Below are 27,953 nucleotides of genomic sequence, written 5' to 3' on the forward strand. Positions count from 1 at the left end.
TCGGACGCATTTTATTGAATCTATGCTTTGTACTTCGTATGTTTATACTAAATGGGAGAGTTTATGGTGATAGTGCAGGCGAGTTTACTTTTGTAGGAGATACTGGTTCTAGTGTTGTTGATTATTTTGTTGCATCAGCTGATTTTTTTCAGTATGTAGATATGTTAAATGTTGGTGATGGATCAGATTCAAACCATTTCCCTCTTGTGTTATCCTGCAGGTTTCTCTGCACGTCAAAACCTGGTTCAAATTAAACTTCCGTCCAAAATGCATTTGGGGCTGTATGTATAGGCCAATCCATACAACGTTGTGCTGCTAAGTGTTGATGTGTGACTTTTTAACTTAATCAATGCATACTAGTATTTAGAGTGAGATGTCATAGGAAATAAATGATCTGCACTTCCAAACCCGGCTCAAGGGTAATGTTACACCATAATGCATTAGGCAATCGTCATGTGACCTCTTTTTGAGACCATACAATGCGTTATAGGTATCTTAAAGGATCTTGTGCATCCGGCAGCATCCCTAACATAGACGAGCAAAATAATGATTTAATGATTATTATTTTCATACATTTTTAAGTGTCTCTAAGTAACCCCTTATGCTTCGGGACCAATGTCGGAAACCCCTAATAGTATGGTATCTGCAAAAAGAGCAGATTCTGGGCAGTCACCTCAATACAGTGAACAAGGCCAGGGACAAACTTGGACAAAGACTAAAGAAAAAGAAATCCAAGCGCATCCATTTTACACCGAAGTTCCAATACATTTTGAGATCCTTTGGATATTTCCTGTGTGACTTCATATTAGGAACAAGAATCTTGACCTATTTCAAGGAATTCATCTATGTATTCTGATAGTATTTAAAAAGACAATGTGTAGGCATGTTATTATTTCTACTTGCTGAATAACTCACATCTAAACTTACGTGAAACTGAAACTTTTCAAAATGTCATAAACGTTTTACCGGTACCTAGGTGCCTACGTCCACTAAGTGTCCCTTTGTTACCTGCCGGAATATGACAGAAGTACTGATGTGCGGCGTTAGGCAACAATCCTTACTTTATGCAGGTTATGTGAGTGGCAGGTATCATCCGTAGGGAAGAGCATGTTAAAGCCTTTCGTGACAATCTGATGTCTTCACATATTTTCAGTGAACCATTCGTATACTTTTCACGACAATTTTGATAATCGGGACTGATTATTCTCTGACATTAACATTTTTGTCTACTCACAAAGACGATGAATGATTGTAGTGCTATGTCTCCCTTACATGTAGCTCTAAGTCATGTTAAGTGTAAATGCAAATTATATTCCAACAAATCGAATCAAAATCAAATAACACACACACACCAACTGTTGCGTTGATCATTTCAGGTCCTGAAGAAACTGAGGTAGATTTGGACATAAAGAATTTTAACATGACGCCTGCAACCTCCATGACAAGATGCATTTAGGTGTATACGGAAGGATATTCAGTGAACCTTATTTTCAGGATGTACGTGACGTTGAAACAATACACATGAACAAGTTTACGATCTAAACGGCAAGTGTCAGGGCAACTTACGACATTGCCATGTATTCATCCACAATACCTTTAGCCTTTAGCCTGTCTGATGAATAGGTGCATGTTGCTTTACTCCACAGTCAGCAATGTTCCATGTTTTCCTTGTCGGGCCAGCTAGGCAAGGTGAAGCAGTAGGATCTATATACCATGTCTGAGTGTATATATCCCGCGCCAGCTAGGCAAGGTGAAGCAGTAGGATCTATGTACCATGTCTGACTGTATATATCCCGCGCCAGCTAGGCAAGGTGAAGCAGTCGGATCTATATACCACGTCTGACTGTATATATCCCAGGCTAGCCAGGCAAGGTGAAGCAGTAGGATATATATACCATGTCTGACTGTATATATCCCGCGCCAGCTAGGCAAGTTCAAGCAGTAGGATCTAAATACCATGTCTGACTGTATATATCTCAGGCCAGCTAGGCAAGGTGAAGCAGTCGAATCTATATACAATGTCTGACTGTATATATCTCAGGCCAGCTAGGCAAGATGAAGCAGTAGCATCTATATACCATGTCTGACTGTATATATCGCAGGCTAGCTAGGCAAGGTGAAGCAGTAGGATCTATATACCATGTCTGGCTGTATATATCTCAGGCTAGCCGGGCAAGGTGAAGCAGTAGGATCTATAAACCATGTCTGACGGTAAATATCTCAGGCTAGCCAGGCAAGGTGAAGCAGTAGGATCTATATACCATGTCTGACTCTATAAATCTCAGGCAAGCTAGGCAAGGTGAACCAGTAGGATTTATGTACCATGTCTGATTGTATATATATCAGGCTAGCCAGGCAAGGTGAAGCAGTAGGATCTATATACCATGTCTGACTGTAAATATCTTAGGCTAGCTAGGCAAGGTGAAGCAGTAGGATATATATACCATGTCTGATTGTATATATCTCAGGCTAGCTACGCAAGGTGAAGCAGTAGGATCTATATACCATGTCTTATTGTATATATCTCAGGCTAGCCAGGCAAGGTGAAGCAGAAGGATCTATATACCATGTCTGACTGTATATATCTCAGGCCGGCTAGGCAAGGTGAAACAGTTGGATCTTTATACCATGTCTGATTGTATATATCTCAGGCTAGCTAGGCAAGGTAAGGCAGTAGGATCTTTATACCATGTCTGATTGTATATATCTCAGGCTAGCTAGGCAAGGTGAAGCAGTAGGATCTATATACCACGTCTGACTGTATATATCCCAGGCCAGCTAGGCAAGGTGAAGCAGTAGGATCTCAATACCATGTCTGACTGTATATGTCTCAGGCCAGCTAGGCAAGGTGGAGCAGTCGAATCTATATACCATGTCTGACTGTATATATCTCAGGCCAGCTAGGCAAGGTGAAGCAGTAGGATATATATACCATGTCTGACTGTATATATCGCAGGCTAGCTAGGCAAGGTGAAGCAGTAGGATCTATATACCATGTCTGACTTTATATATCTCAGGCTAGCCGGCCAAGGTGAAGCAGTAGGATCTATATACCATGTCTGACTGTAAATATCTCAGGCTAGCTAGGCAAGGTGAAGCAGTCGGATCTATATACCACGTCTGACTGTATATATCCCAGGCTAGCCAGGCAAGGTGAAGCAGTAGGATATATATACCATGTCTGACTGTATATATCCCGCGCCAGCTAGGCAAGTTCAAGCAGTAGGATCTAAATACCATGTCTGACTGTATATATCTCAGGCCAGCTGGGCAAGGTGAAGCAGTCGAATCTATATACAATGTCTGACTGTATATATCTCAGGCCAGCTAGGCAAGATGAAGCAGTAGCATCTATATACCATGTCTGACTGTATATATCGCAGGCTAGCTAGGCAAGGTGAAGCAGTAGGATCTATATACCATGTCTGGCTGTATATATCTCAGGCTAGCCGGGCAAGGTGAAGCAGTAGGATCTATAAACCATGTCTGACGGTAAATATCTCAGGCTAGCCAGGCAAGGTGAAGCAGTAGGATCTATATACCATGTCTGACTCTATAAATCTCAGGCAAGCTAGGCAAGGTGAACCAGTAGGATTTATGTACCATGTCTGATTGTATATATATCAGGCTAGCCAGGCAAGGTGAAGCAGTAGGATCTATATACCATGTCTGACTGTAAATATCTTAGGCTAGCTAGGCAAGGTGAAGCAGTAGGATATATATACCATGTCTGATTGTATATATCTCAGGCTAGCTACGCAAGGTGAAGCAGTAGGATCTATATACCATGTCTTATTGTATATATCTCAGGCTAGCCAGGCAAGGTGAAGCAGAAGGATCTATATACCATGTCTGACTGTATATATCTCAGGCCGGCTAGGCAAGGTGAAACAGTTGGATCTTTATACCATGTCTGATTGTATATATCTCAGGCTAGCTAGGCAAGGTAAGGCAGTAGGATCTTTATACCATGTCTGATTGTATATATCTCAGGCTAGCTAGGCAAGGTGAAGCAGTAGGATCTATATACCACGTCTGACTGTATATATCCCAGGCCAGCTAGGCAAGGTGAAGCAGTAGGATCTCAATACCATGTCTGACTGTATATGTCTCAGGCCAGCTAGGCAAGGTGGAGCAGTCGAATCTATATACCATGTCTGACTGTATATATCTCAGGCCAGCTAGGCAAGGTGAAGCAGTAGGATATATATACCATGTCTGACTGTATATATCGCAGGCTAGCTAGGCAAGGTGAAGCAGTAGGATCTATATACCATGTCTGACTTTATATATCTCAGGCTAGCCGGCCAAGGTGAAGCAGTAGGATCTATATACCATGTCTGACTGTAAATATCTCAGGCTAGCTAGGCAAGGTGAAGCAGTAGGATCTATATACCATGTCTGACTGTATATATCTCAGGCCAGCTAGGCAAGGTGAACCAGTAGGATCTATATACCATGTCTGATTGTATATATCTCAGGCTAGCCAAGCAAGGTGAAGCAGTAGGATCGATATACCATGTCTGACTGTAAATATCTCAGGCTAGCTAGGCAAGGTGAAGCAGTAGGATCTATATACCATGTCTGACTGTATATATCTCAGGCCAGCTAGGCAAGGTGAAGCAGTAGGATATATATACCATGTCTGACTGTATATATCGCAGGCTAGCTAGGCAAGGTGAAGCAGTAGGATCTATATACCATGTCTGACTTTATATATCTCAGGCTAGCCGGCCAAGGTGAAGCAGTAGGATCTATATACCATGTCTGACTGTAAATATCTCAGGCTAGCTAGGCAAGGTGAAGCAGTAGGATCTATATACCATGTCTGACTGTATATATCTCAGGCCAGCTAGGCAAGGTGAACCAGTAGGATCTATATACCATGTCTGATTGTATATATCTCAGGCTAGCCAAGCAAGGTGAAGCAGTAGGATCTATATACCATGTCTGACTTTATATATCTCAGGCCAGCTAGGGAAGGTGAAGCAGTAGGATCTCAATACCATGTCTGACTGTATGTCTCAGGCCAGCTAGGCAAGGTGGAGCAGAAGGATCTATATACCATGTCTGACTGTATATATCTCAGGCCAGCTAGGCAATGTGAAGCAGTAGGATCTTTATACCATGTCTGACTGTATATATCGCAGGCTAGCTAGGCAAGGTGAAGCAGTAGGATCTATATACCATGTCTGACTTTATATAATCAGGCCAGCTAGGCAAGGTGAAGCAGTCGAATCTATATACCATCTCTGATTGTATATATCTCAGGCTAGCCGGGCAAGGTGAAGCAGTAGGATCTATATACCATGTCTGACTGTAAATATCTCAGGCTAGCTAGGCAAGGTAAGGCAGTAGGATCTATATACCATGTCTGATTGTATATATCTCAGGCTAGCCAGGCAAGGTGAAGCAGTAGGATCTATATACCATGTCTGACTGTAAATATCTCAGGCTAGCTAGGCAAGGTGAAGCAGTAGGATCTATATACCACGTCTGACTGTATATATCCCAGGCCAGCTATGGAAGGTGAAGCAGTAGGATCTCAATACCATGTCTGACTTTATATCTCAGGCCAGCTAGGCAAGGTGAAGCAGTAGGATCTATATACCATGTCTGATTGTATATATCTCAGGCTAGCCAAGCAAGGTGAAGCAGTAGGATCTATATACCATGTCTGACTGTAAATATATCAGGCTAGCTAGGCAAGGTGAAGCAGTAGGATCGATATACCATGTCTGACTTTATATATCTCAGGCCAGCTAGGGAAGGTGAAGCAGTAGGATCTCAATACCATGTCTGACTGTATGTCTCAGGCCAGCTAGGCAAGGTGGAGCAGAAGGATCTATATACCATGTCTGACTGTATATATCTCAGGCCAGCTAGGCAATGTGAAGCAGTAGGATCTTTATACCATGTCTGTCTGTATATATCGCAGGCTAGCTAGGCAAGGTGAAGCAGTAGGATCTTTATACCATGTCTGACTTTATATAATCAGGCCAGCTAGGCAAGGTGAAGCAGTCGAATCTATATACCATGTCTGATTGTATATATCTAAGGCTAGCTAGGCAAGGTAAGGCAGTAGGATCTATATACCATGTCTGATTGTATATATCTCAGGCTAGCCAAGCAAGGTGAAGCAGTATGATCTATATACCATGTCTGACTGTAAATATCTCAGGCCAGCTAGGCAATGTGAAGCAGTAGGATCTTTATACCATGTCTGACTGTATATATCGCAGGCTAGCTAGGCAAGGTGAAGCAGTAGGATCTATATATTCCATGTCTGACTTTATATAATCAGGCCAGCTAGGCAAGGTGAAGCAGTAGGATCTATATACCATGTCTGACTGTAAATATCTCAGGCTAGCTAGGCAAGGTAAGGCAGTAGGATCTATATACCATGTCTGATTGTATATATCTCAGGCTAGCCAGGCAAGGTGTAGCAGTAGGATCTATATACCATGTCTGACTGTAAATATCTCAGGCTAGCTAGGCAAGGTGAAGCAGTAGGATCTATATACCACGTCTAACTGTATATATCCCAGGCCAGCTAGGGAAAGTGAAGCAGTAGGATCTCAATACCATGTCTGATTGTATATATCTCAGGCCAGCTAGGCAAGGTGAAGCAGTAGGATCTATATACCACGTCTGACTGTATATATCCCTGGCCAGCTAGGGAAGGTGAAGCAGTAGGATCTATATATCATGTCTGACTGTATATATCTCAGGCCAGCTAGGCAAGGTGAAGCAGTCGAATCTATATACCATGTCTGATTGTATATATCTCAGGCTAGCCAGGCAAGGTGAAGCATTAGGATCTATATACCATGTCTGACTGTAAATATCTCAGGCTAGCCAGGCAAGGTGAAGCAGTAGGATCGATATACCATGTCTGACTTTATATATTTCAGGCCAGCTAGGCAAGGTGAAGCAGTAGGATCTATATACTATGTCTGATTGTATATATCTCAGGCTAGCCAGGCAAGGTGAAGCAGAAGGATCTATATACCATGTCTGACTGTATATATCTCGGGCCGGCTAGGCAAGGTGAAGCAGTAGGATCTATATACCACGTCTGACTGTATATATCCCAGACCAGCTAGGCAAGGTGAAGCAGTAGGATCTAAATACCATGTCTGATTGTATATATCTCAGGCCAGCTAGGCAAGGTGAAGCAGTAGAATCTATATACCATGTCTGACTGTATATATCTCAGGCCGGCTAGCCAAGTTGAAACAGTTGGATCTATATACCATGTCTGATTGTAAATATCTCAGGCTAGCTAGGCAAGGTGAAGCAGTAGGATCTATATACCATGTCTGATTGTATATATCTCAGGCTAGCCAGGCAAGGTGTAGCAGTAGGATCTATATACCATGTCTGACTGTAAATATCTCAGGCTAGCTAGGCAAGGTGAAGCAGTAGGATCTATATACCACGTCTGACTGTATATATCCCAGGCCAGCTAGGGAAAGTGAAGCAGTAGGATCTCAATACCATGTCTGATTGTATATATCTCAGGCTAGCCAGGCAAGGTGAAGCAGTAGGATCTATATACCATGTCTGACTTTATATATCTCAGGCCAGCTAGGCGAGGTGAAGCAGTAGGATCTATATACCATGTCTGACTGTAAATATCTCAGGCTAGCTAGGCAAGGTGAAGCAGTAGGATCTATATACCACGTCTGACTGTATATATCCCAGGCCAGCTAGGGAAGGTGAAGCAGTAGGATCTCAATACCATGTCTGACTGTATGTCTCAGGCGAGCTAGGCAAGGTGGAGCAGTCGAATCTATATACCATGTCTGACTGTATATATCTCAGGCCAGCTAGGCAATGTGAAGCAGTAGGATCTTTATACCATGTCTGACTGTATATATCGCAGGCTAGCTAGGCAAGGTGAAGCAGTAGGATCTATATACCATGTCTGACTTTATATATCGCAGGCTAGCCGGGCAAGGTGAAGCAGTAGGATCTATATACCATGTCTGACTGTAAATATCGCAGGCTAGCTAATCAAGGTGAAGCAGTAGGATCTATATACCATGTCTGACTGTATATATCTCAGGCCAGCTAGGCAAGGTGAAGCAGTCTAATCTATATACCATGTCTGATTGTATATATCTCAGGCTAGCCAGGCAAGGTGAAGCATTAGGATCTATATACCATGTCTGACTGTAAATATCTCAGGCTAGCCAGGCAAGGTGAAGCAGTAGGATCGATATACCATGTCTGACTTTATATATTTCAGGCCAGCTAGGCAAGGTGAAGCAGTAGGATCTATATACCACGTCTGACTGTATATATCCCAGACCAGCTAGGCAAGGTGAAGCAGTAGGATCTAAATACCATGTCTGATTGTATATATCTCAGGCCAGCTAGGCAAGGTGAAGCAGTAGAATCTATATACCATGTCTGACTGTATATATCTCAGGCCGGCTAGCCAAGTTGAAACAGTTGGATCTATATACCATGTCTGATTGTAAATATCTCAGGCTAGCTAGGCAAGGTGAAGCAGTAGGATCTATATACCATGTCTGATTGTATATATCTCAGGCTAGCCAGGCAAGGTGTAGCAGTAGGATCTATATACCATGTCTGACTGTAAATATCTCAGGCTAGCTAGGCAAGGTGAAGCAGTAGGATCTATATACCACGTCTGACTGTATATATCCCAGGCCAGCTAGGGAAAGTGAAGCAGTAGGATCTCAATACCATGTCTGATTGTATATATCTCAGGCTAGCCAGGCAAGGTGAAGCAGTAGGATCTATATACCATGTCTGACTTTATATATCTCAGGCCAGCTAGGCAAGGTGAAGCAGTAGGATCTATAGACCATGTCTGACTGTAAATATCTCAGGCTAGCTAGGCAAGGTGAAGCAGTAGGATCTATATACCACGTCTGACTGTATATATCCCAGGCCAGCTAGGGAAGGTGAAGCAGTAGGATCTCAATACCATGTCTGACTGTATGTCTCAGGCGAGCTAGGCAAGGTGGAGCAGTCGAATCTATATACCATGTCTGACTGTATATATCTCAGGCCAGCTAGGCAATGTGAAGCAGTAGGATCTTTATACCATGTCTGACTGTATATATCGCAGGCTAGCTAGGCAAGGTGAAGCAGTAGGATCTATATACCATGTCTGACTTTATATATCGCAGGCTAGCCGGGCAAGGTGAAGCAGTAGGATCTATATACCATGTCTGACTGTAAATATCGCAGGCTAGCTAAGCAAGGTGAAGCAGTAGGATCTATATACCATGTCTGACTGTATATATCTCAGGCCAGCTAGGCAAGGTGAAGCAGTCTAATCTATATACCATGTCTGATTGTATATATCTCAGGCTAGCCAGGCAAGGTGAAGCATTAGGATCTATATACCATGTCTGACTGTAAATATCTCAGGCTAGCCAGGCAAGGTGAAGCAGTAGGATCGATATACCATGTCTGACTTTATATATTTCAGGCCAGCTAGGCAAGGTGAAGCAGTAGGATCTATATACTATGTCTGATTCTATATATCTCAGGCTAGCCAGGCAAGGTGAAGCAGAAGGATCTATATACCATGTCTGACTGTATATATCTCAGGCCGGCTAGGCAAGGTGAAGCAGTAGGATCTAAATACCATGTCTGACTGTATATATCTCAGGCCAGCTAGGCAAGGTGAAGCAGAAGGATCTATATACCATGTCTGACTGTATATATCTCAGGCCGGCTAGGCAAGTTGAAACAGTTGGATCTATATACCATGTCTGATTGGAAATATCTCAGGCTAGCTAGGCAAGGTAAGGCAGTAGGATCTATATACCATGTCTGATTGTATATATCTCATGTTAGCCAGGCAAGGTGAAGCAGTAGGATCAATATACCATGTCTGACTGTAAATATCTCAGGCAAGCCAGGCAAGTTTAAGCAGTAGGATCTATATACCATGTCTGACTTTATATATCTCAGGCCAGCTAGGCAAGGTGAAGCAGTAGGATCTATATACTATGTCTGATTGTATATATCTCAGGCTAGCCAGGCAAGGTGAATCAGAAGGATCTATATACCATGTCTGACTGTATATATCTCAGGCCGGCTAGGCAAGGTGAAACAGTTGGATCTATATACCATGTCTGACTGTATATATCTCAGGCCGGATAGGCAAGGTAAGGCAGTAGGATCTATATACCATGTCTGATTGTATATATCTCAGGCTAGCCAGGCAAGGTGAAGCAGTAGGATATATATACCATGTCTGACTGTAAATATCTCAGGCTAGCTAGGCAAGGTGAGGCAGTAGGATCTATATACCATGTCTGACTTTATATATCTCAGGCCAGCTAGGCAAGGTGAAGCAGTCGAATCTATATACTATGTCTGATTGTATATATCTCAGGCTAGCCAGGGAAGGTGAAGCAGAAGGATCTATATACCATGTCTGACTGTATATATCTCAGGCCGGCTAGGCAAGGTGAAACAGTTGGATCTATATACCATGTCTGACTGTAAATATCTCAGGCTAGCCAGGCAAGGTGAAGCAGAAGGATCTATATACCATGTCTGACTGTATATATCTCAGGCCGGCTAAGCAAGGTGAAACAGTTGGATCTATATACCATGTCTCATTGTATATATCCCGCGCCAGCAAGGCAAGTTGAAACAGTAGGATCTTTATACCATGTCTGACTGTATATATCTCAGGCCAGCTAGGCAAGGTGAAGCAGTCGAATCTATATACCATGTCTGACTGTATATATCTCAGGCCAGCTAGGCAAGGTGAAGCAGTAGGATCTATATACCATGTCTGACTGTATATATCGCAGGCTAGCTAGGCAAGGTGAAGCAGTAGGATCTATATACCATGTCTGACTGTATATATCTCAGGCCGGCTAGGCAAGGTGAAACAGTTTGATCTATATACCATGTCTGATTGTATATATCTCAGGCTAGCCAGGCAAGGTGAAGCAGGAGGATCTATATACCATGTCTGACTGTATATATCCCAGGCCAGCTAGGCAAGGTGAAGCAGTAGGATCTTAATACCATGTCTGACTGTATATATCTCAGGCCGGCTAGGCAAGGTGAAACAGTTGGATCTATATACCATGTCTGATTGTATATATCCCGCGCCAGCAAGGCAAGTTGAAACAGTAGCATCTTTATACCATGTCTGACTGTATATATCTCAGGCCAGCTAGGCAAGGTGAAGCAGTCGAATCTATATACCATGTCTGACTGTATATATCTCAGGCCAGCTAGGCAAGGTGAAGCAGTAGGATCTATATACCATGTCTGACTGTATATATCCCGCGCCAGCAAGGCAAGGTGAAGCAGTAGGATCTTTATACCATGTCTGACTGTATATATCTCAGGCCAGCTAGGCAAGGTGAAGCAGTCGAATCTATGTACCATGTCTGACTGTATATATCTCAGGCCAGCTAGGCAAGGTGAAGCAGTGGGATCTATATACCATGTCTGACTGCATATATCGCAGGCTAGCTAGGCAAGGTGAAGCAGTAGGATCTATATACCATGTCTGACTGTATATATCTCAGGCCGGCTAGGCAAGGTGAAACAGTTCGATCTATATACCATGTCTTATTGTATATATCTCAGGCTAGCCAGGCAAGGTGAAGCAGGAGGATCTATATACCATGTCTGACTGTATATATCCCAGGCCAGCTAGGCAAGGTGAAGCAGTAGGATCTTAATACCATGTCTGACTGTATATATCTCAGGCCAGCTAGGCAAGGTGAAGCAGTCGAATCTATATACCATGTCTGACTGTATATATCTCAGGCCAGCTAGGCAAGGTGAAGCAGTAGGATCTATATACCATGTCTGACTGTATATATCGCAGGCTAGCTAGGCAAGGTGAAGCAGTAGGATCTATATACCATGTCTGGCTTTATATATCTCAGGCCAGCTAGGCAAGGTGAAACAGTTCGATCTATATACCATGTCTGATTGTATATATCTCAGGCTAGACAGGCAAGGTGAAGCAGTAGGATCTATTTACCATGTCTGACTGTATATATCCCGCGCCAGCTAGGCAAGGTGAAGCAGTAGGATCTATATACCATCTCTGACTGTATATATCTCAGGCCGGCTAGGCAAGGTAAGGCAGTAGGATCTTTATACCATGTCTGATTGTATATATCTCAGGCTAGCCAGGCAAGGTGAAGCAGTAGGATATATATACCATGTCTGACTGTAAATATCTCAGGCTAGCTAGGCAAGGTGAAGCAGTAGGATCTATATACCATGTCTGACTTTATATATCTCAGGCCAGCTAGGCAAGGTGAAGCAGTAGGATCTATATACTATGTCTGATTGTATATATCTCAGGCTAGCCAGGCAAGGTGAAGCAGAAGGATCTATATACCATGTCTGACTGTATATATCTCAGGCCGGCTAGGCAAGGTGAAACAGTTGGATCTATATACCATGTCTGACTGTAAATATCTCAGGCTAGCCAGGCAAGGTGAAGCAGAAGGATCTATATACCATGTCTGACTGTATATATCTCCGGCCGGCTAAGCAAGGTGAAACAGTTGGATCTATATACCATGTCTGATTGTATATATCCCGCGCCAGCAAGGCAAGTTGAAACAGTAGGATCTTTATACCATGTCTGACTGTATATATCTCAGGCCAGCTAGGCAAGGTGAAGCAGTCGAATCTATATACCATGTCTGACTGTATATATCTCAGGCCAGCTAGGCAAGGTGAAGCAGTAGGATCTATATACCATGTCTGACTGTATATATCGCAGGCTAGCTAGGCAAGGTGAAGCAGTAGGATCTATATACCATGTCTGACTGTATATATCTCAGGCCGGCTAGGCAAGGTGAAACAGTTTGATCTATATACCATGTCTGATTGTATATATCTCAGGCTAGCCAGGCAAGGTGAAGCAGGAGGATCTATATACCATGTCTGACTGTATATATCCCAGGCCAGCTAGGCAAGGTGAAGCAGTAGGATCTTAATACCATGTCTGACTGTATATATCTCAGGCCAGCTAGGCAAGGTGAAGCAGTCGAATCTATATACCATGTCTGACTGTATATATCTCAGGCCAGCTAGGCAAGGTGAAGCAGTAGGATCTATATACCATGTCTGACTGTATATATCGCAGGCTAGCTAGGCAAGGTGAAGCAGTAGGATCTATATACCATGTCTGGCTTTATATATCTCAGGCCAGCTAGGCAAGGTGAAACAGTTCCATCTATATACCATGTCTGATTGTATATATCTCAGGCTAGCCAGGCAAGGTGAAGCAGTAGGATCTATATACCATGTCTGACCGTATATATCCCGCGCCAGCTAGGCAAGGTGAAGCAGTAGGATCTATATACCATGTCTGAATGTATATATCTCAGGCCAGCTAGGCAAGGTGAAGCAGTCGAATCTATATACCATGTCTGACTGTATATATCTCAGGCCAGCTAGGCAAGGTGAAGCAGTAGGATCTATATACCATGTCTGACTGTATATATCGCAGGCTAGCTAGGCAAGGTGAAGCAGTAGGATCTATATACCATGTCTGGCTTCATATATCTCAGGCCGGCTAGGCAAGGTGAAACAGTTCGATCTATATACCATGTCTGATTGTATATATATCTCAGGCTAGCCAGGCAAGGTGAAGCAGTAGGATCTATATACCATGTCTGACTGTATATATCACGCGCCAGCTAGGCAAGGTGAAGCAGTAGGATCTATATACCATGTCTGACTGTATATATCCCAGGCCAGCTAGGCAAGGTGAAGCAGTAGGATCTTAATACCATGTCTGACTGTATATATCTCAGGCCAGCTAGGCAAGGTGAAGCAGTCGAATCTATATACCATGTCTGACTGTATATATCTCAGGCCAGCTAGGCAAGGTGAAGCAGTAGGATCTATATACCATGTCTGACTGTATATATCGCAGGCTAGCTAGGCAAGGTGAAGCAGTAGGATCTATATACCATGTCTGACTTTATATATCCCAGGCTAGCCGGGCAAGGTGAAGCAGTAGGATCTATATACCATGTCTGACTGTAAATATCTCAGGCTAGCTAGGCAAGGTGAAGCAGTAGGATCTTTATACCATGTCTGATCGTATATATCTCAGGCTAGCCAGGCAAGGTGAAGCAGTAGGTTCTATATACCATGTCTGACTGTAAATATCTCAGGCTAGCTAGGCAAGGTGAAACAGTTGGATCTATATACCATGTCTGACTGTAAATATCTCAGGCTAGCCAGGCAAGGTGAAGCAGAAGGATCTATATACCATGTCTGACTGTATATATCTCCGGCCGGCTAAGCAAGGTGAAACAGTTGGATCTATATACCATGTCTGATTGTATATATCCCGCGCCAGCAAGGCAAGTTGAAACAGTAGGATCTTTATACCATGTCTGACTGTATATATCTCAGGCCAGCTAGGCAAGGTGAAGCAGTCGAATCTATATACCATGTCTGACTGTATATATCTCAGGCCAGCTAGGCAAGGTGAAGCAGTAGGATCTATATACCATGTCTGACTGTATATATCGCAGGCTAGCTAGGCAAGGTGAAGCAGTAGGATCTATTTACAATGTCTGACTTTATATATCTCAGGCCAGCTAGGCAAGGTGAAGCAGTAGGATCTATATACCATGTCTGACTGTAAATATCTCAGGCTAGCTAGGCAAGGTGAAGCAGTAGGATCTATTTACAATGTCTGACTTTATATATCTCAGGCCAGCTAGGCAAGGTGAAGCAGTAGGATCTATATACCATGTCTGACTGTATATATCTCAGGCCAGCTAGGCAAGGTGAAGCAGTCGAATCTATATACCATGTCTGACTGTATATATCTCAGGCCAGCTAGGCAAGGTGAAGTAGTAGGATCTATATACCATGTCTGACTGTATATATCCCGCGCCAGCAAGGCAAGGTGAAGCAGTAGGATCTTTATACCATGTCTGACTGTATATATCTCAGGCCAGCTAGGCAAGGTGAAGCAGTCGAATCTATGTACCATGTCTGACTGTATATATCTCAGGCCAGCTAGGCAAGGTGAAGCAGTGGGATCTATATACCATGTCTGACTGCATATATCGCAGGCTAGCTAGGCAAGGTGAAGCAGTAGGATCTATATACCATGTCTGACTGTATATATCTCAGGCCGGCTAGGCAAGGTGAAACAGTTCGATCTATATACCATGTCTTATTGTATATATCTCAGGCTAGCCAGGCAAGGTGAAGCAGGAGGATCTATATACCATGTCTGACTGTATATATCCCAGGCCAGCTAGGCAAGGTGAAGCAGTAGGATCTTAATACCATGTCTGACTGTATATATCTCAGGCCAGCTAGGCAAGGTGAAGCAGTCGAATCTATATACCATGTCTGACTGTATATATCTCAGGCCAGCTAGGCAAGGTGAAGCAGTAGGATCTATATACCATGTCTGACTGTATATATCGCAGGCTAGCTAGGCAAGGTGAAGCAGTAGGATCTATATACCATGTCTGGCTTTATATATCTCAGGCCAGCTAGGCAAGGTGAAACAGTTCGATCTATATACCATGTCTGATTGTATATATCTCAGGCTAGACAGGCAAGGTGAAGCAGTAGGATCTATATACCATGTCTGACTGTATATATCCCGCGCCAGCTAGGCAAGGTGAAGCAGTAGGATCTATATACCATCTCTGACTGTATATATCTCAGGCCGGCTAGGCAAGGTAAGGCAGTAGGATCTATATACCATGTCTGATTGTATATATCTCAGGCTAGCCAGGCAAGGTGAAGCAGTAGGATATATATACCATGTCTGACTGTAAATATCTCAGGCTAGCTAGGCAAGGTGAAGCAGTAGGATCTATGTACCATGTCTGACTTTATATATCTCAGGCCAGCTAGGCAAGGTGAAGCAGTAGGATCTATATACTATGTCTGATTGTATATATCTCAGGCTAGCCAGGCAAGGTGAAGCAGAAGGATCTATATACCATGTCTGACTGTATATATCTCAGGCCGGCTAGGCAAGGTGAAACAGTTGGATCTATATACCATGTCTGACTGTAAATATCTCAGGCTAGCCAGGCAAGGTGAAGCAGAAGGATCTATATACCATGTCTGACTGTATATATCTCCGGCCGGCTAAGCAAGGTGAAACAGTTGGATCTATATACCATGTCTGATTGTATATATCCCGCGCCAGCAAGGCAAGTTGAAACAGTAGGATCTTTATACCATGTCTGACTGTATATATCTCAGGCCAGCTAGGCAAGGTGAAGCAGTCGAATCTATATACCATGTCTGACTGTATATATCTCAGGCCAGCTAGGCAAGGTGAAGCAGTAGGATCTATATACCATGTCTGACTGTATATATCGCAGGCTAGCTAGGCAAGGTGAAGCAGTAGGATCTATATACCATGTCTGACTGTATATATCTCAGGCCGGCTAGGCAAGGTGAAACAGTTCGATCTATATACCATGTCTGATTGTATATATCTCAGGCTAGCCAGGCAAGGTGAAGCAGGAGGATCTATATACCATGTCTGACTGTATATATCCCAGGCCAGCTAGGCAAGGTGAAGCAGTAGGATCTTAATACCATGTCTGACTGTATATATCTCAGGCCAGCTAGGCAAGGTGAAGCAGTCGAATCTATATACCATGTCTGACTGTATATATCTCAGGCCAGCTAGGCAAGGTGAAGCAGTAGGATCTATATACCATGTCTGACTGTATATATCGCAGGCTAGCTAGGCAAGGTGAAGCAGTAGGATCTATATACCATGTCTGGCTTTATATATCTCAGGCCAGCTAGGCAAGGTGAAACAGTTCCATCTATATACCATGTCTGATTGTATATATCTCAGGCTAGCCAGGCAAGGTGAAGCAGTAGGATCTATATACCATGTCTGACCGTATATATCCCGCGCCAGCTAGGCAAGGTGAAGCAGTAGGATCTATATACCATGTCTGACTGTATATATCTCAGGCCAGCTAGGCAAGGTGAAGCAGTCGAATCTATATACCATGTCTGACTGTATATATCTCAGGCCAGCTAGGCAAGGTGAAGCAGTAGGATCTATATACCATTTCTGGCTTCATATATCTCAGGCCGGCTAGGCAAGGTGAAACAGTTCGATCTATATACCATGTCTGATGGTATATATATCTCAGGCTAGCCAGGCAAAGTGAAGCAGTAGGATCTATATACCATGTCTGACTGTATATATCACGCGCCAGCTAGGCAAGGTGAAGCAGTAGGATCTTTATACCATGTCTGACTGTATATATCCCGCGCCAGCTAGGCAAGGTGAAGCAGTAGGATCTTAATACCATGTCTGACTGTATATATCTCAGGCCAGCTAGGCAAGGTGAAGCAGTCGAATCTATATACCATGTCTGACTGTATATATCTCAGGCCAGCTAGGCAAGGTGAAGCAGTAGGATCTATATACCATGTCTGACTGTATATATCGCAGGCTAGCTAGGCAAGGTGAAGCAGTAGGATCTATATACCATGTCTGACTTTATATATCCCAGGCTAGCCGGGCAAGGTGAAGCAGTAGGATCTATATACCATGTCTGACTGTAAATATCTCAGGCTAGCTAGGCAAGGTGAAGCAGTAGGATCTTTATACCATGTCTGATCGTATATATCTCAGGCTAGCCAGGCAAGGTGAAGCAGTAGGTTCTATATACCATGTCTGACTGTAAATATCTCAGGCTAGCTAGGCAAAGTGAAGCAGTAGGATCTATTTACAATGTCTGACTTTATATATCTCAGGCCAGCTAGGCAAGGTGAAGCAGTAGGATCTATATACCATGTCTGATTGTATATATCTCAGGCTAGCCAGGCAAGATGAAGCAGTAGGATCTATATACCATGTCTGACTGTAGATATCCCGCGCCAGCTAGGCAAGTTGAAGCAGTAGGATCTATATACCACGTCTGACTGTATATATCCCAGGTCAGCTAGGCAAGGTGAAGCAGTAGGATCTAAATACCATGTCTGACTGTATATATCTCAGGCCAGCTAGGCAAGGTGAAGCAGTCGAATCTATATACCATGTCTGACTGTATATATCTCAGGCCAGCTAGGCAATGTGAAGCAGTAGGATCTATATACCATGTCTGACAGTATATATCGCAGGCTAGCTAGGCAAGGTGAAGCAGTAGGATCTATATACCATGTCTGACTTTATATATCTCAGGCTAGCCGGGCAAGGTGAAGCAGTAGGATCTATATACCATGTCTGACTGTAAATATCTCAGGCTAGCCAGGCAAGGTGAAGCAGTAGGATCTATATACCATGTCTGACTGTATATATCTCAGGCCAGCTAGGCAAGGTGAACCAGTAGGATCTATATACCATGTCTGATTGTATATATCTCAGGCTAGCCAGGCAAGGTGAAGCAGTAGGTTCTATATACCATGTCTGATTGTAAATATCTCAGGCTAGCTAGGCAAGGTGAAGCAGTAGGATCTATATACCATGTCTGACTTTATATATCTCAGGCCAGCTAGGCAAGGTGAAGCAGTAGGATCTATATACTATGTCTGATTGTATATATCTCAGGCTAGCCAGGCAAGGTGAAGCAGAAGGATCTGTATACCATGTCTGATTGTATATATCTCAGGCCGGCTAGGCAAGGTGAAACAGCTGGATCTATATACCATGTCTGATTGTAAATATCTCAGGCTACCTAGGCAAGGTAAGGCAGTAGGATCTATATACCATGTCTGACTGTATATATCTCAGGCCAGCTAGGCAAGGTGAAGCAGTAGGATCTTTATACCATGTCTGATCGTATATATCTCAGGCTAGCCAGGCAAGGTGAAGCAGTAGGTTCTATATACCATGTCTGACTGTAAATATCTCAGGCTAGCTAGGCAAGGTGAAACAGTTGGATCTATATACCATGTCTGACTGTAAATATCTCAGGCTAGCCAGGCAAGGTGAAGCAGAAGGATCTATATACCATGTCTGACTGTATATATCTCCGGCCGGCTAAGCAAGGTGAAACAGTTGGATCTATATACCATGTCTGATTGTATATATCCCGCGCCAGCAAGGCAAGTTGAAACAGTAGGATCTTTATACCATGTCTGACTGTATATATCTCAGGCCAGCTAGGCAAGGTGAAGCAGTCGAATCTATATACCATGTCTGACTGTATATATCTCAGGCCAGCTAGGCAAGGTGAAGCAGTAGGATCTATATACCATGTCTGACTGTATATATCGCAGGCTAGCTAGGCAAGGTGAAGCAGTAGGATCTATTTACAATGTCTGACTTTATATATCTCAGGCCAGCTAGGCAAGGTGAAGCAGTAGGATCTATATACCATGTCTGACTGTAAATATCTCAGGCTAGCTAGGCAAGGTGAAGCAGTAGGATCTATTTACAATGTCTGACTTTATATATCTCAGGCCAGCTAGGCAAGGTGAAGCAGTAGGATCTATATACCACGTCTGACTGTATATATCTCAGGCCGGCTAGGCAAGGTGAAACAGTTGGATCTATATACCATGTCTGATTGTATATATCCCGCGCCAGCAAGGCAAGTTGAAACAGTAGCATCTTTATACCATGTCTGACTGTATATATCTCAGGCCAGCTAGGCAAGGTGAAGCAGTCGAATCTATATACCATGTCTGACTGTATATATCTCAGGCCAGCTAGGCAAGGTGAAGCAGTAGGATCTATATACCATGTCTGACTGTATATATCCCGCGCCAGCAAGGCAAGGTGAAGCAGTAGGATCTTTATACCATGTCTGACTGTATATATCTCAGGCCAGCTAGGCAAGGTGAAGCAGTCGAATCTATGTACCATGTCTGACTGTATATATCTCAGGCCAGCTAGGCAAGGTGAAGCAGTGGGATCTATATACCATGTCTGACTGCATATATCGCAGGCTAGCTAGGCAAGGTGAAGCAGTAGGATCTATATACCATGTCTGACTGTATATATCTCAGGCCGGCTACGCAAGGTGAAACAGTTCGATCTATATACCATGTCTTATTGTATATATCTCAGGCTAGCCAGGCAAGGTGAAGCAGGAGGATCTATATACCATGTCTGACTTTATATATCCCAGGCCAGCTAGGCAAGGTGAAGCAGTAGGATCTTAATACCATGTCTGACTGTATATATCTCAGGCCAGCTAGGCAAGGTGAAGCAGTCGAATCTATATACCATGTCTGACTGTATATATCTCAGGCCAGCTAGGCAAGGTGAAGCAGTAGGATCTATATACCATGTCTGACTGTATATATCGCAGGCTAGCTAGGCAAGGTGAAGCAGTAGGATCTATATACCATGTCTGGCTTTATATATCTCAGGCCAGCTAGGCAAGGTGAAACAGTTCGATCTATATACCATGTCTGATTGTATATATCTCAGGCTAGACAGGCAAGGTGAAGCAGTAGGATCTATATACCATGTCTGACTGTATATATCCCGCGCCAGCTAGGCAAGGTGAAGCAGTAGGATCTATATACCATCTCTGACTGTATATATCTCAGGCCGGCTAGGCAAGGTAAGGCAGTAGGATCTATATACCATGTCTGATTGTATATATCTCAGGCTAGCCAGGCAAGGTGAAGCAGTAGGATATATATACCATGTCTGACTGTAAATATCTCAGGCTAGCTAGGCAAGGTGAAGCAGTAGGATCTATGTACCATGTCTGACTTTATATATCTCAGGCCAGCTAGGCAAGGTGAAGCAGTAGGATCTATATACTATGTCTGATTATATATATCTCAGGCTAGCCAGGCAAGGTGAAGCAGAAGGATCTATATACCATGTCTGACTGTATATATCTCAGGCCGGCTAGGCAAGGTGAAACAGTTGGATCTATATACCATGTCTGACTGTAAATATCTCAGGCTAGCCAGGCAAGGTGAAGCAGAAGGATCTATATACCATGTCTGACTGTATATATCTCCGGCCGGCTAAGCAAGGTGAAACAGTTGGATCTATATACCATGTCTGATTGTATATATCCCGCGCCAGCAAGGCAAGTTGAAACAGTAGGATCTTTATACCATGTCTGACTGTATATATCTCAGGCCAGCTAGGCAAGGTGAAGCAGTCGAATCTATATACCATGTCTGACTGTATATATCTCAGGCCAGCTAGGCAAGGTGAAGCAGTAGGATCTATATACCATGTCTGACTGTATATATCGCAGGCTAGCTAGGCAAGGTGAAGCAGTAGGATCTATATACCATGTCTGACTGTATATATCTCAGGCCGGCTAGGCAAGGTGAAACAGTTCGATCTATATACCATGTCTGATTGTATATATCTCAGGCTAGCCAGGCAAGGTGAAGCAGGAGGATCTATATACCATGTCTGACTGTATATATCCCAGGCCAGCTAGGCAAGGTGAAGCAGTAGGATCTTAATACCATGTCTGACTGTATATATCTCAGGCCAGCTAGGCAAGGTGAAGCAGTCGAATCTATATACCATGTCTGACTGTATATATCTCAGGCCAGCTAGGCAAGGTGAAGCAGTAGGATCTATATACCATGTCTGACTGTATATATCGCAGGCTAGCTAGGCAAGGTGAAGCAGTAGGATCTATATACCATGTCTGGCTTTATATATCTCAGGCCAGCTAGGCAAGGTGAAACAGTTCCATCTATATACCATGTCTGATTGTATATATCTCAGGCTAGCCAGGCAAGGTGAAGCAGTAGGATCTATATACCATGTCTGACCGTATATATCCCGCGCCAGCTAGGCAAGGTGAAGCAGTACGATCTATATACCATGTCTGACTGTATATATCTCAGGCCAGCTAGGCAAGGTGAAGCAGTCGAATCTATATACCATGTCTGACTGTATATATCTCAGGCCAGCTAGGCAAGGTGAAGCAGTAGGATCTATATACCATGTCTGGCTTCATATATCTCAGGCCGGCTAGGCAAGGTGAAACAGTTCGATCTATATACCATGTCTGATGGTATATATATCTCAGGCTAGCCAGGCAAAGTGAAGCAGTAGGATCTATATACCATGTCTGACTGTATATATCACGCGCCAGCTAGGCAAGTTGAAGCAGTAGGATCTATATACCACGTCTGACTGTATATATCCCAGGTCAGCTAGGCAAGGTGAAGCAGTAGGATCTAAATACCATGTCTGACTGTATATATCTCAGGCCAGCTAGGCAAGGTGAAGCAGTCGAATCTATATACCATGTCTGACTGTATATATCTCAGGCCAGCTAGGCAATGTGAAGCAGTAGGATCTATATACCATGTCTGACAGTATATATCGCAGGCTAGCTAGGCAAGGTGAAGCAGTAGGATCTATATACCATGTCTGACTTTATATATCTCAGGCTAGCCGGGCAAGGTGAAGCAGTAGGATCTATATACCATGTCTGACTGTAAATATCTCAGGCTAGCCAGGCAAGGTGAAGCAGTAGGATCTATATACCATGTCTGACTGTATATATCTCAGGCCAGCTAGGCAAGGTGAACCAGTAGGATCTATATACCATGTCTGATTGTATATATCTCAGGCTAGCCAGGCAAGGTGAAGCAGTAGGTTCTATATACCATGTCTGATTGTAAATATCTCAGGCTAGCTAGGCAAGGTGAAGCAGTAGGATCTATATACCATGTCTGACTTTATATATCTCAGGCCAGCTAGGCAAGGTGAAGCAGTAGGATCTATATACTATGTCTGATTGTATATATCTCAGGCTAGCCAGGCAAGGTGAAGCAGAAGGATCTGTATACCATGTCTGATTGTATATATCTCAGGCCGGCTAGGCAAGGTGAAACAGCTGGATCTATATACCATGTCTGATTGTAAATATCTCAGGCTACCTAGGCAAGGTAAGGCAGTAGGATCTATATACCATGTCTGACTGTATATATCTCAGGCCAGCTAGGCAAGGTGAACCAGTAGGATCTATATACCATGTCTGACTGTAAATATATCAGGCTAGCCAGGCAAGGTGAAGCAGTAGGATCTATATACCATGTCTGACTTTATATATCTCAGGCCAGCTAGGCAAGGTGAAGCAGTAGGATCTATTTTCCATGTCTTATTGTATATATCTCAGGCTAGCCAGGCAAGGTGAAGCAGAAGGATCTATATACCATGTCTGACTGTATATATCTCAGGCCGGCTAGGCAAGGTGAAACAGTTGCATCTATATACCATGTCTGATTGTATATATCTCAGGCTAGCCAGGCAAGGTGAAACAGTAGGATCTAAACACCATTTCTGACTGCATATAGCCCGCGCCATCTAGGCAAGGTGAAGCAGTAGGATCTATATACCACGACTGACTGTATATATCCCTGGCCAGCTAGGCAAGGTGAAGCAGTAGGATCTTTATACCATGTCTGACTGTATATATCTCAGGCCAGCTAGGCAAGGTGAAGCAGTCGAATCTATATACCATGTCTGACTGTATATATCTCAGGCCAGCTAGGCAAGGTGAAGCAGTAGGGTCTATATACCTTGTCTGACTGTATATATCGCAGGCTAGCTAGGCAAGGTGAAGCAGTAGGATCTATATACCATGTCTGACTTTTTATATCTCAGGCTAGCCGGGCAAGGTGAAGCAGTAGGATCTATATACCATGTCTGACTGTAAATATCTCAGGCTAGCTAGGCAAGGTGAAGCAGTAGGATCTATATACCATGTCTGACTGTAAATATCTCAGGCTAGCCAGGCAAGGTGAAGCAGTAGGATCTATATACCACGTCTGACTTTATATATCTCAGGCCAGCTAGGCAAGGTGAAGCAGTAGGATCTATATACTATGTCTGATTGTATATATCTCAGGCTAGCCGGGCAAAGTGAAGCAGTAGGATCTATATACCACGTCTGACTTCATATATCCCAGGCCAGCTAGGCAAGGTGAAGCAGTAGGATCTAAATACCATGTCTGACTGTATATATCTCAGGCCAGCTAGGCAAGGTGAAGCAGTAGGGTCTATATACCATGTCTGACTGTATATATCGCAGGCTAGCTAGGCAAGGTGAAGCAGTAGGATCTATATACCATGTCTGACTTTATATATCTCAGGCTAGCCGGGCAAGGTGAAGCAGTAGGATCTATATACCATGTCTGACTGTAAATATCTCAGGCTAGCTAGGCAAGGTGAAGCAGTAGGATCTATATACCATGTCTGACTGTAAATATCTCAGGCTAGCCAGGCAAGGTGAAGCAGTAGGATCTATATACCACGTCTGACTTTATATATCTCAGGCCAGCTAGGCAAGGTGAAGCAGTAGGATCTATATACCATGTCTGATTGTATATATCTCAGGCTAGCCAGGCAAGGTAAAGCAGAAGGATCTATATACCATGTCTGACTGTATATATCTCAGGCCGGCTAGGCAAGGTGAAACAGTTGGATCTATATACCATGTCTGATTGTATATATCTCAGGCTAGCCAGGCAAGGTGAAGCAGGAGGATCTTTATACCATGTCTGACTGTAAATATCTCAGGCTAGCCAGGCAAGGTGAAGCAGTAGGATCTATATACCATGTCTGACTGTAAATATCGCAGGCTAGCTGGGCAAGGTGAAGCAGTAGGATCTATATATCATGTCTGACTGTATATATCTCAGGCTAGCCAGGCAAGGTGAAGCAGTAGGATCTAAATACCATGTCTGATTGTATATATCTCAGGCTAGCCAGGCAAGGTGAAGCAGAAGGATCTATATACCATGTCTGACTGTATATATCTCAGGCCAGCTAGGCAAGGTGAAACAGTAGCATCTATATACCATGTCTGATTGTATATATCTCAGGCTAGCCAGGCAAGGTGAAGCAGGAGGATCTTTATACCATGTATGACTGTATATATCCCGCGCCAGCTAGGCAAGGTGAAGCAGTAGGATCTATATACCATGTCTGACTGTATATATCTCAGGCCGGCTAGGCAAGGTAAGGCAGTAAGATCTATATACCATGTCTGATTGTATATATCTCAGGCTAGCCAGGTAAGGTGAAGCAGTAGGATATATATACCATGTCTGACTGTAAATATCTCAGGCTAGCTAAGCAAGGTGAAGCAGTAGGATCTATATACCATGTCTGACTTTATATATCTCAGGCCAGCTAGGCAAGGTGAAGCAGAAGGATCTATATACCATGTCTGACTGTATATATCTCAGGCCGGCTAGGCAAGGTGAAACAGTTGGATCTATATGCCATGTCTGACTGTAAATATCTCAGGCTAGCTAAGCAAGGTGAAGCAGTAGGATCTATATACCATGTCTGACTTTATATATCTCAGGCCAGCTAGGCAAGGTGAAGCAGAAGGATCTATATACCATGTCTGACTGTATATATCTCAGGCCGGCTAGGCAAGGTGAAACAGTTGGATCTATATGCCATGTCTGACTGTAAATATCTCAGGCTAGCCAGGCAAGGTGAAGCAGAAGGATCTATATACCATGTCTGGCTGTATATATCTCCGGCCGGCTAGGCAAGGTGAAACAGTTGGATCTATATGCCATGTCTGATTGTATATATCCCGCGCCAGCAAGGCAAGTTGAAACAGTAGGACCTTTATACCATGTCTGACTGTATATATCTCAGGCCAGCTAGGCAAGGTGAAGCAGTCGAATCTATATACCATGTCTGACTGTATATATCTCAGGCCAGCTAGGCAAGGTGAAGCAATAGGATCTATATACCACGTCTGACTTTATATATCTCAGGCCAGCTAGGCAAGGTGAAGCAGTAGGATCTATATACTATGTCTGATTGTATATATCTCAGGCTAGCCGGGCAAAGTGAAGCAGTAGGATCTATATACCACGTCTGACTTCATATATCCCAGGCCAGCTAGGCAAGGTGAAGCAGTAGGATCTATATACCATGTCTGATTGTATATATCTCAGGCTAGCCAGGCAAGGTAAAGCAGAAGGATCTATATACCATGTCTGACTGTATATATCTCAGGCCGGCTAGGCAAGGTGAAACAGTTGGATCTATATACCATGTCTGATTGTATATATCTCAGGCTAGCCAGGCAAGGTGAAGCAGGAGGATCTTTATACCATGTCTGACTGTAAATATCTCAGGCTAGCTGGGCAAGGTGAAGCAGTAGGATCTATATATCATGTCTGACTGTATATATCTCAGGCTAGCCAGGCAAGGTGAAGCAGTAGGATCTAAATACCATGTCTGATTGTATATATCTCAGGCTAGCCAGGCAAGGTGAAGCAGAAGGATCTATATACCATGTCTGACTGTATATATCTCAGGCTAGCCAGGCAAGGTGAAGCAGAAGGATCTATATACCATGTCTGACTGTATATATCTCAGGCCAGCTAGGCAAGGTGAAACAGTAGGATCTATATACCATGTCTGATTGTATATATCTCAGGCTAGCCAGGCAAGGTGAAGCAGGAGGATCTTTATACCATGTATGACTGTATATATCCCGCGCCAGCTAGGCAAGGTGAAGCAGTAGGATCTATATACCATGTCTGACTGTATATATCTCAGGCCGGCTAGGCAAGGTAAGGCAGTAAGATCTATATACCATGTCTGATTGTATATATCTCAGGCTAGCCAGGTAAGGTGAAGCAGTAGGATCTATATACCATGTCTGACTGTAAATATCTCAGGCTAGCTAGGCAAGGTGAAGCAGAAGGATCTATATACCATGTCTGACTTTATATATCTCAGGCCAGCTAGGCAAGGTGAAGCAGTAGCATCTATATACTATGTCTGATTGTATATATATCAGGCTAGCCAGGCAAGGTGAAGCAGAAGGATCTATATACCATGTCTGACTGTTTATATCTTAGGCCGGCTAGGCAAGGTGAAACAGTTGGATCTATATGCCATGTCTGACTGTAAATATCTCAGGCTAGCCAGGCAAGGTGAAGCAGAAGGATCTATATACCATGTCTGACTGTATATATCTCCGGCCGGCTAGGCAAGGTGAAACAGTTGGATCTATATGCCATGTCTGATTGTAAATATCCCGCGCCAGCAAGGCAAGTTGAAACAGTAGGACCTTTATACCATGTCTGACTGTATATATCTCAGGCCAGCTAGGCAAGGTGAAGCAGTCGAATCTATATACCATGTCTGACTGTATATATCTCAGGCCAGCTAGGCAAGGTGAAGCAGTAGGATCTATATACCACGTCTGACTTTATATATCTCAGGCCAGCTAGGCAAGGTGAAGCAGTAGGATCTATATACTATGTCTGATTGTATATATCTCAGGCTAGCCGGGCAAAGTGAAGCAGTAGGATCTATATACCACGTCTGACTTCATATATCCCAGGCCAGCTAGGCAAGGTGAAGCAGTAGGATCTATATACCATGTCTGATTGTATATATCTCAGGCTAGCCAGGCAAGGTAAAGCAGAAGGATCTATATACCATGTCTGACTGTATATATCTCAGGCCGGCTAGGCAAGGTGAAACAGTTGGATCTATATACCATGTCTGATTGTATATATCTCAGGCTAGCCAGGCAAGGTGAAGCAGGAGGATCTTTATACCATGTCTGACTGTAAATATCTCAGGCTAGCTGGGCAAGGTGAAGCAGTAGGATCTATATATCATGTCTGACTGTATATATCTCAGGCTAGCCAGGCAAGGTGAAGCAGTAGGGTCTATATACCATGTCTGACTGTATATATCGCAGGCTAGCTAGGCAAGGTGAAGCAGTAGGATCTATATACCATGTCTGACTTTTTATATCTCAGGCTAGCCGGGCAAGGTGAAGCAGTAGGATCTATATACCATGTCTGACTGTAAATATTTCAGGCTAGCTAGGCAAGGTGAAGCAGTAGGATCTATATACCATGTCTGACTGTAAATATCTCAGGCTAGCCAGGCAAGGTGAAGCAGTAGGATCTATATACCACGTCTGACTTTATATATCTCAGGCCAGCTAGGCAAGGTGAAGCAGTAGGATCTATATACTATGTCTGATTGTATA

General features: G+C 43.5%; 1 protein-coding gene across 2 annotated transcripts in view; it reads left to right on the top strand.

Annotated features, from left to right (window-relative positions):
• Positions 1–27,953, top strand: part of LOC124127124 — an 89,789-nt gene that overhangs the window by 7,493 nt on the left and 54,343 nt on the right. The window lies entirely within an intron of this gene.

This window comes from Haliotis rufescens, unplaced genomic scaffold (assembly GCF_023055435.1).
Source record: "Haliotis rufescens isolate VD_foot unplaced genomic scaffold, xgHalRufe1.0.p SCAF_41, whole genome shotgun sequence".
Classification (NCBI taxonomy): domain Eukaryota; kingdom Metazoa; phylum Mollusca; class Gastropoda; order Lepetellida; family Haliotidae; genus Haliotis; species Haliotis rufescens.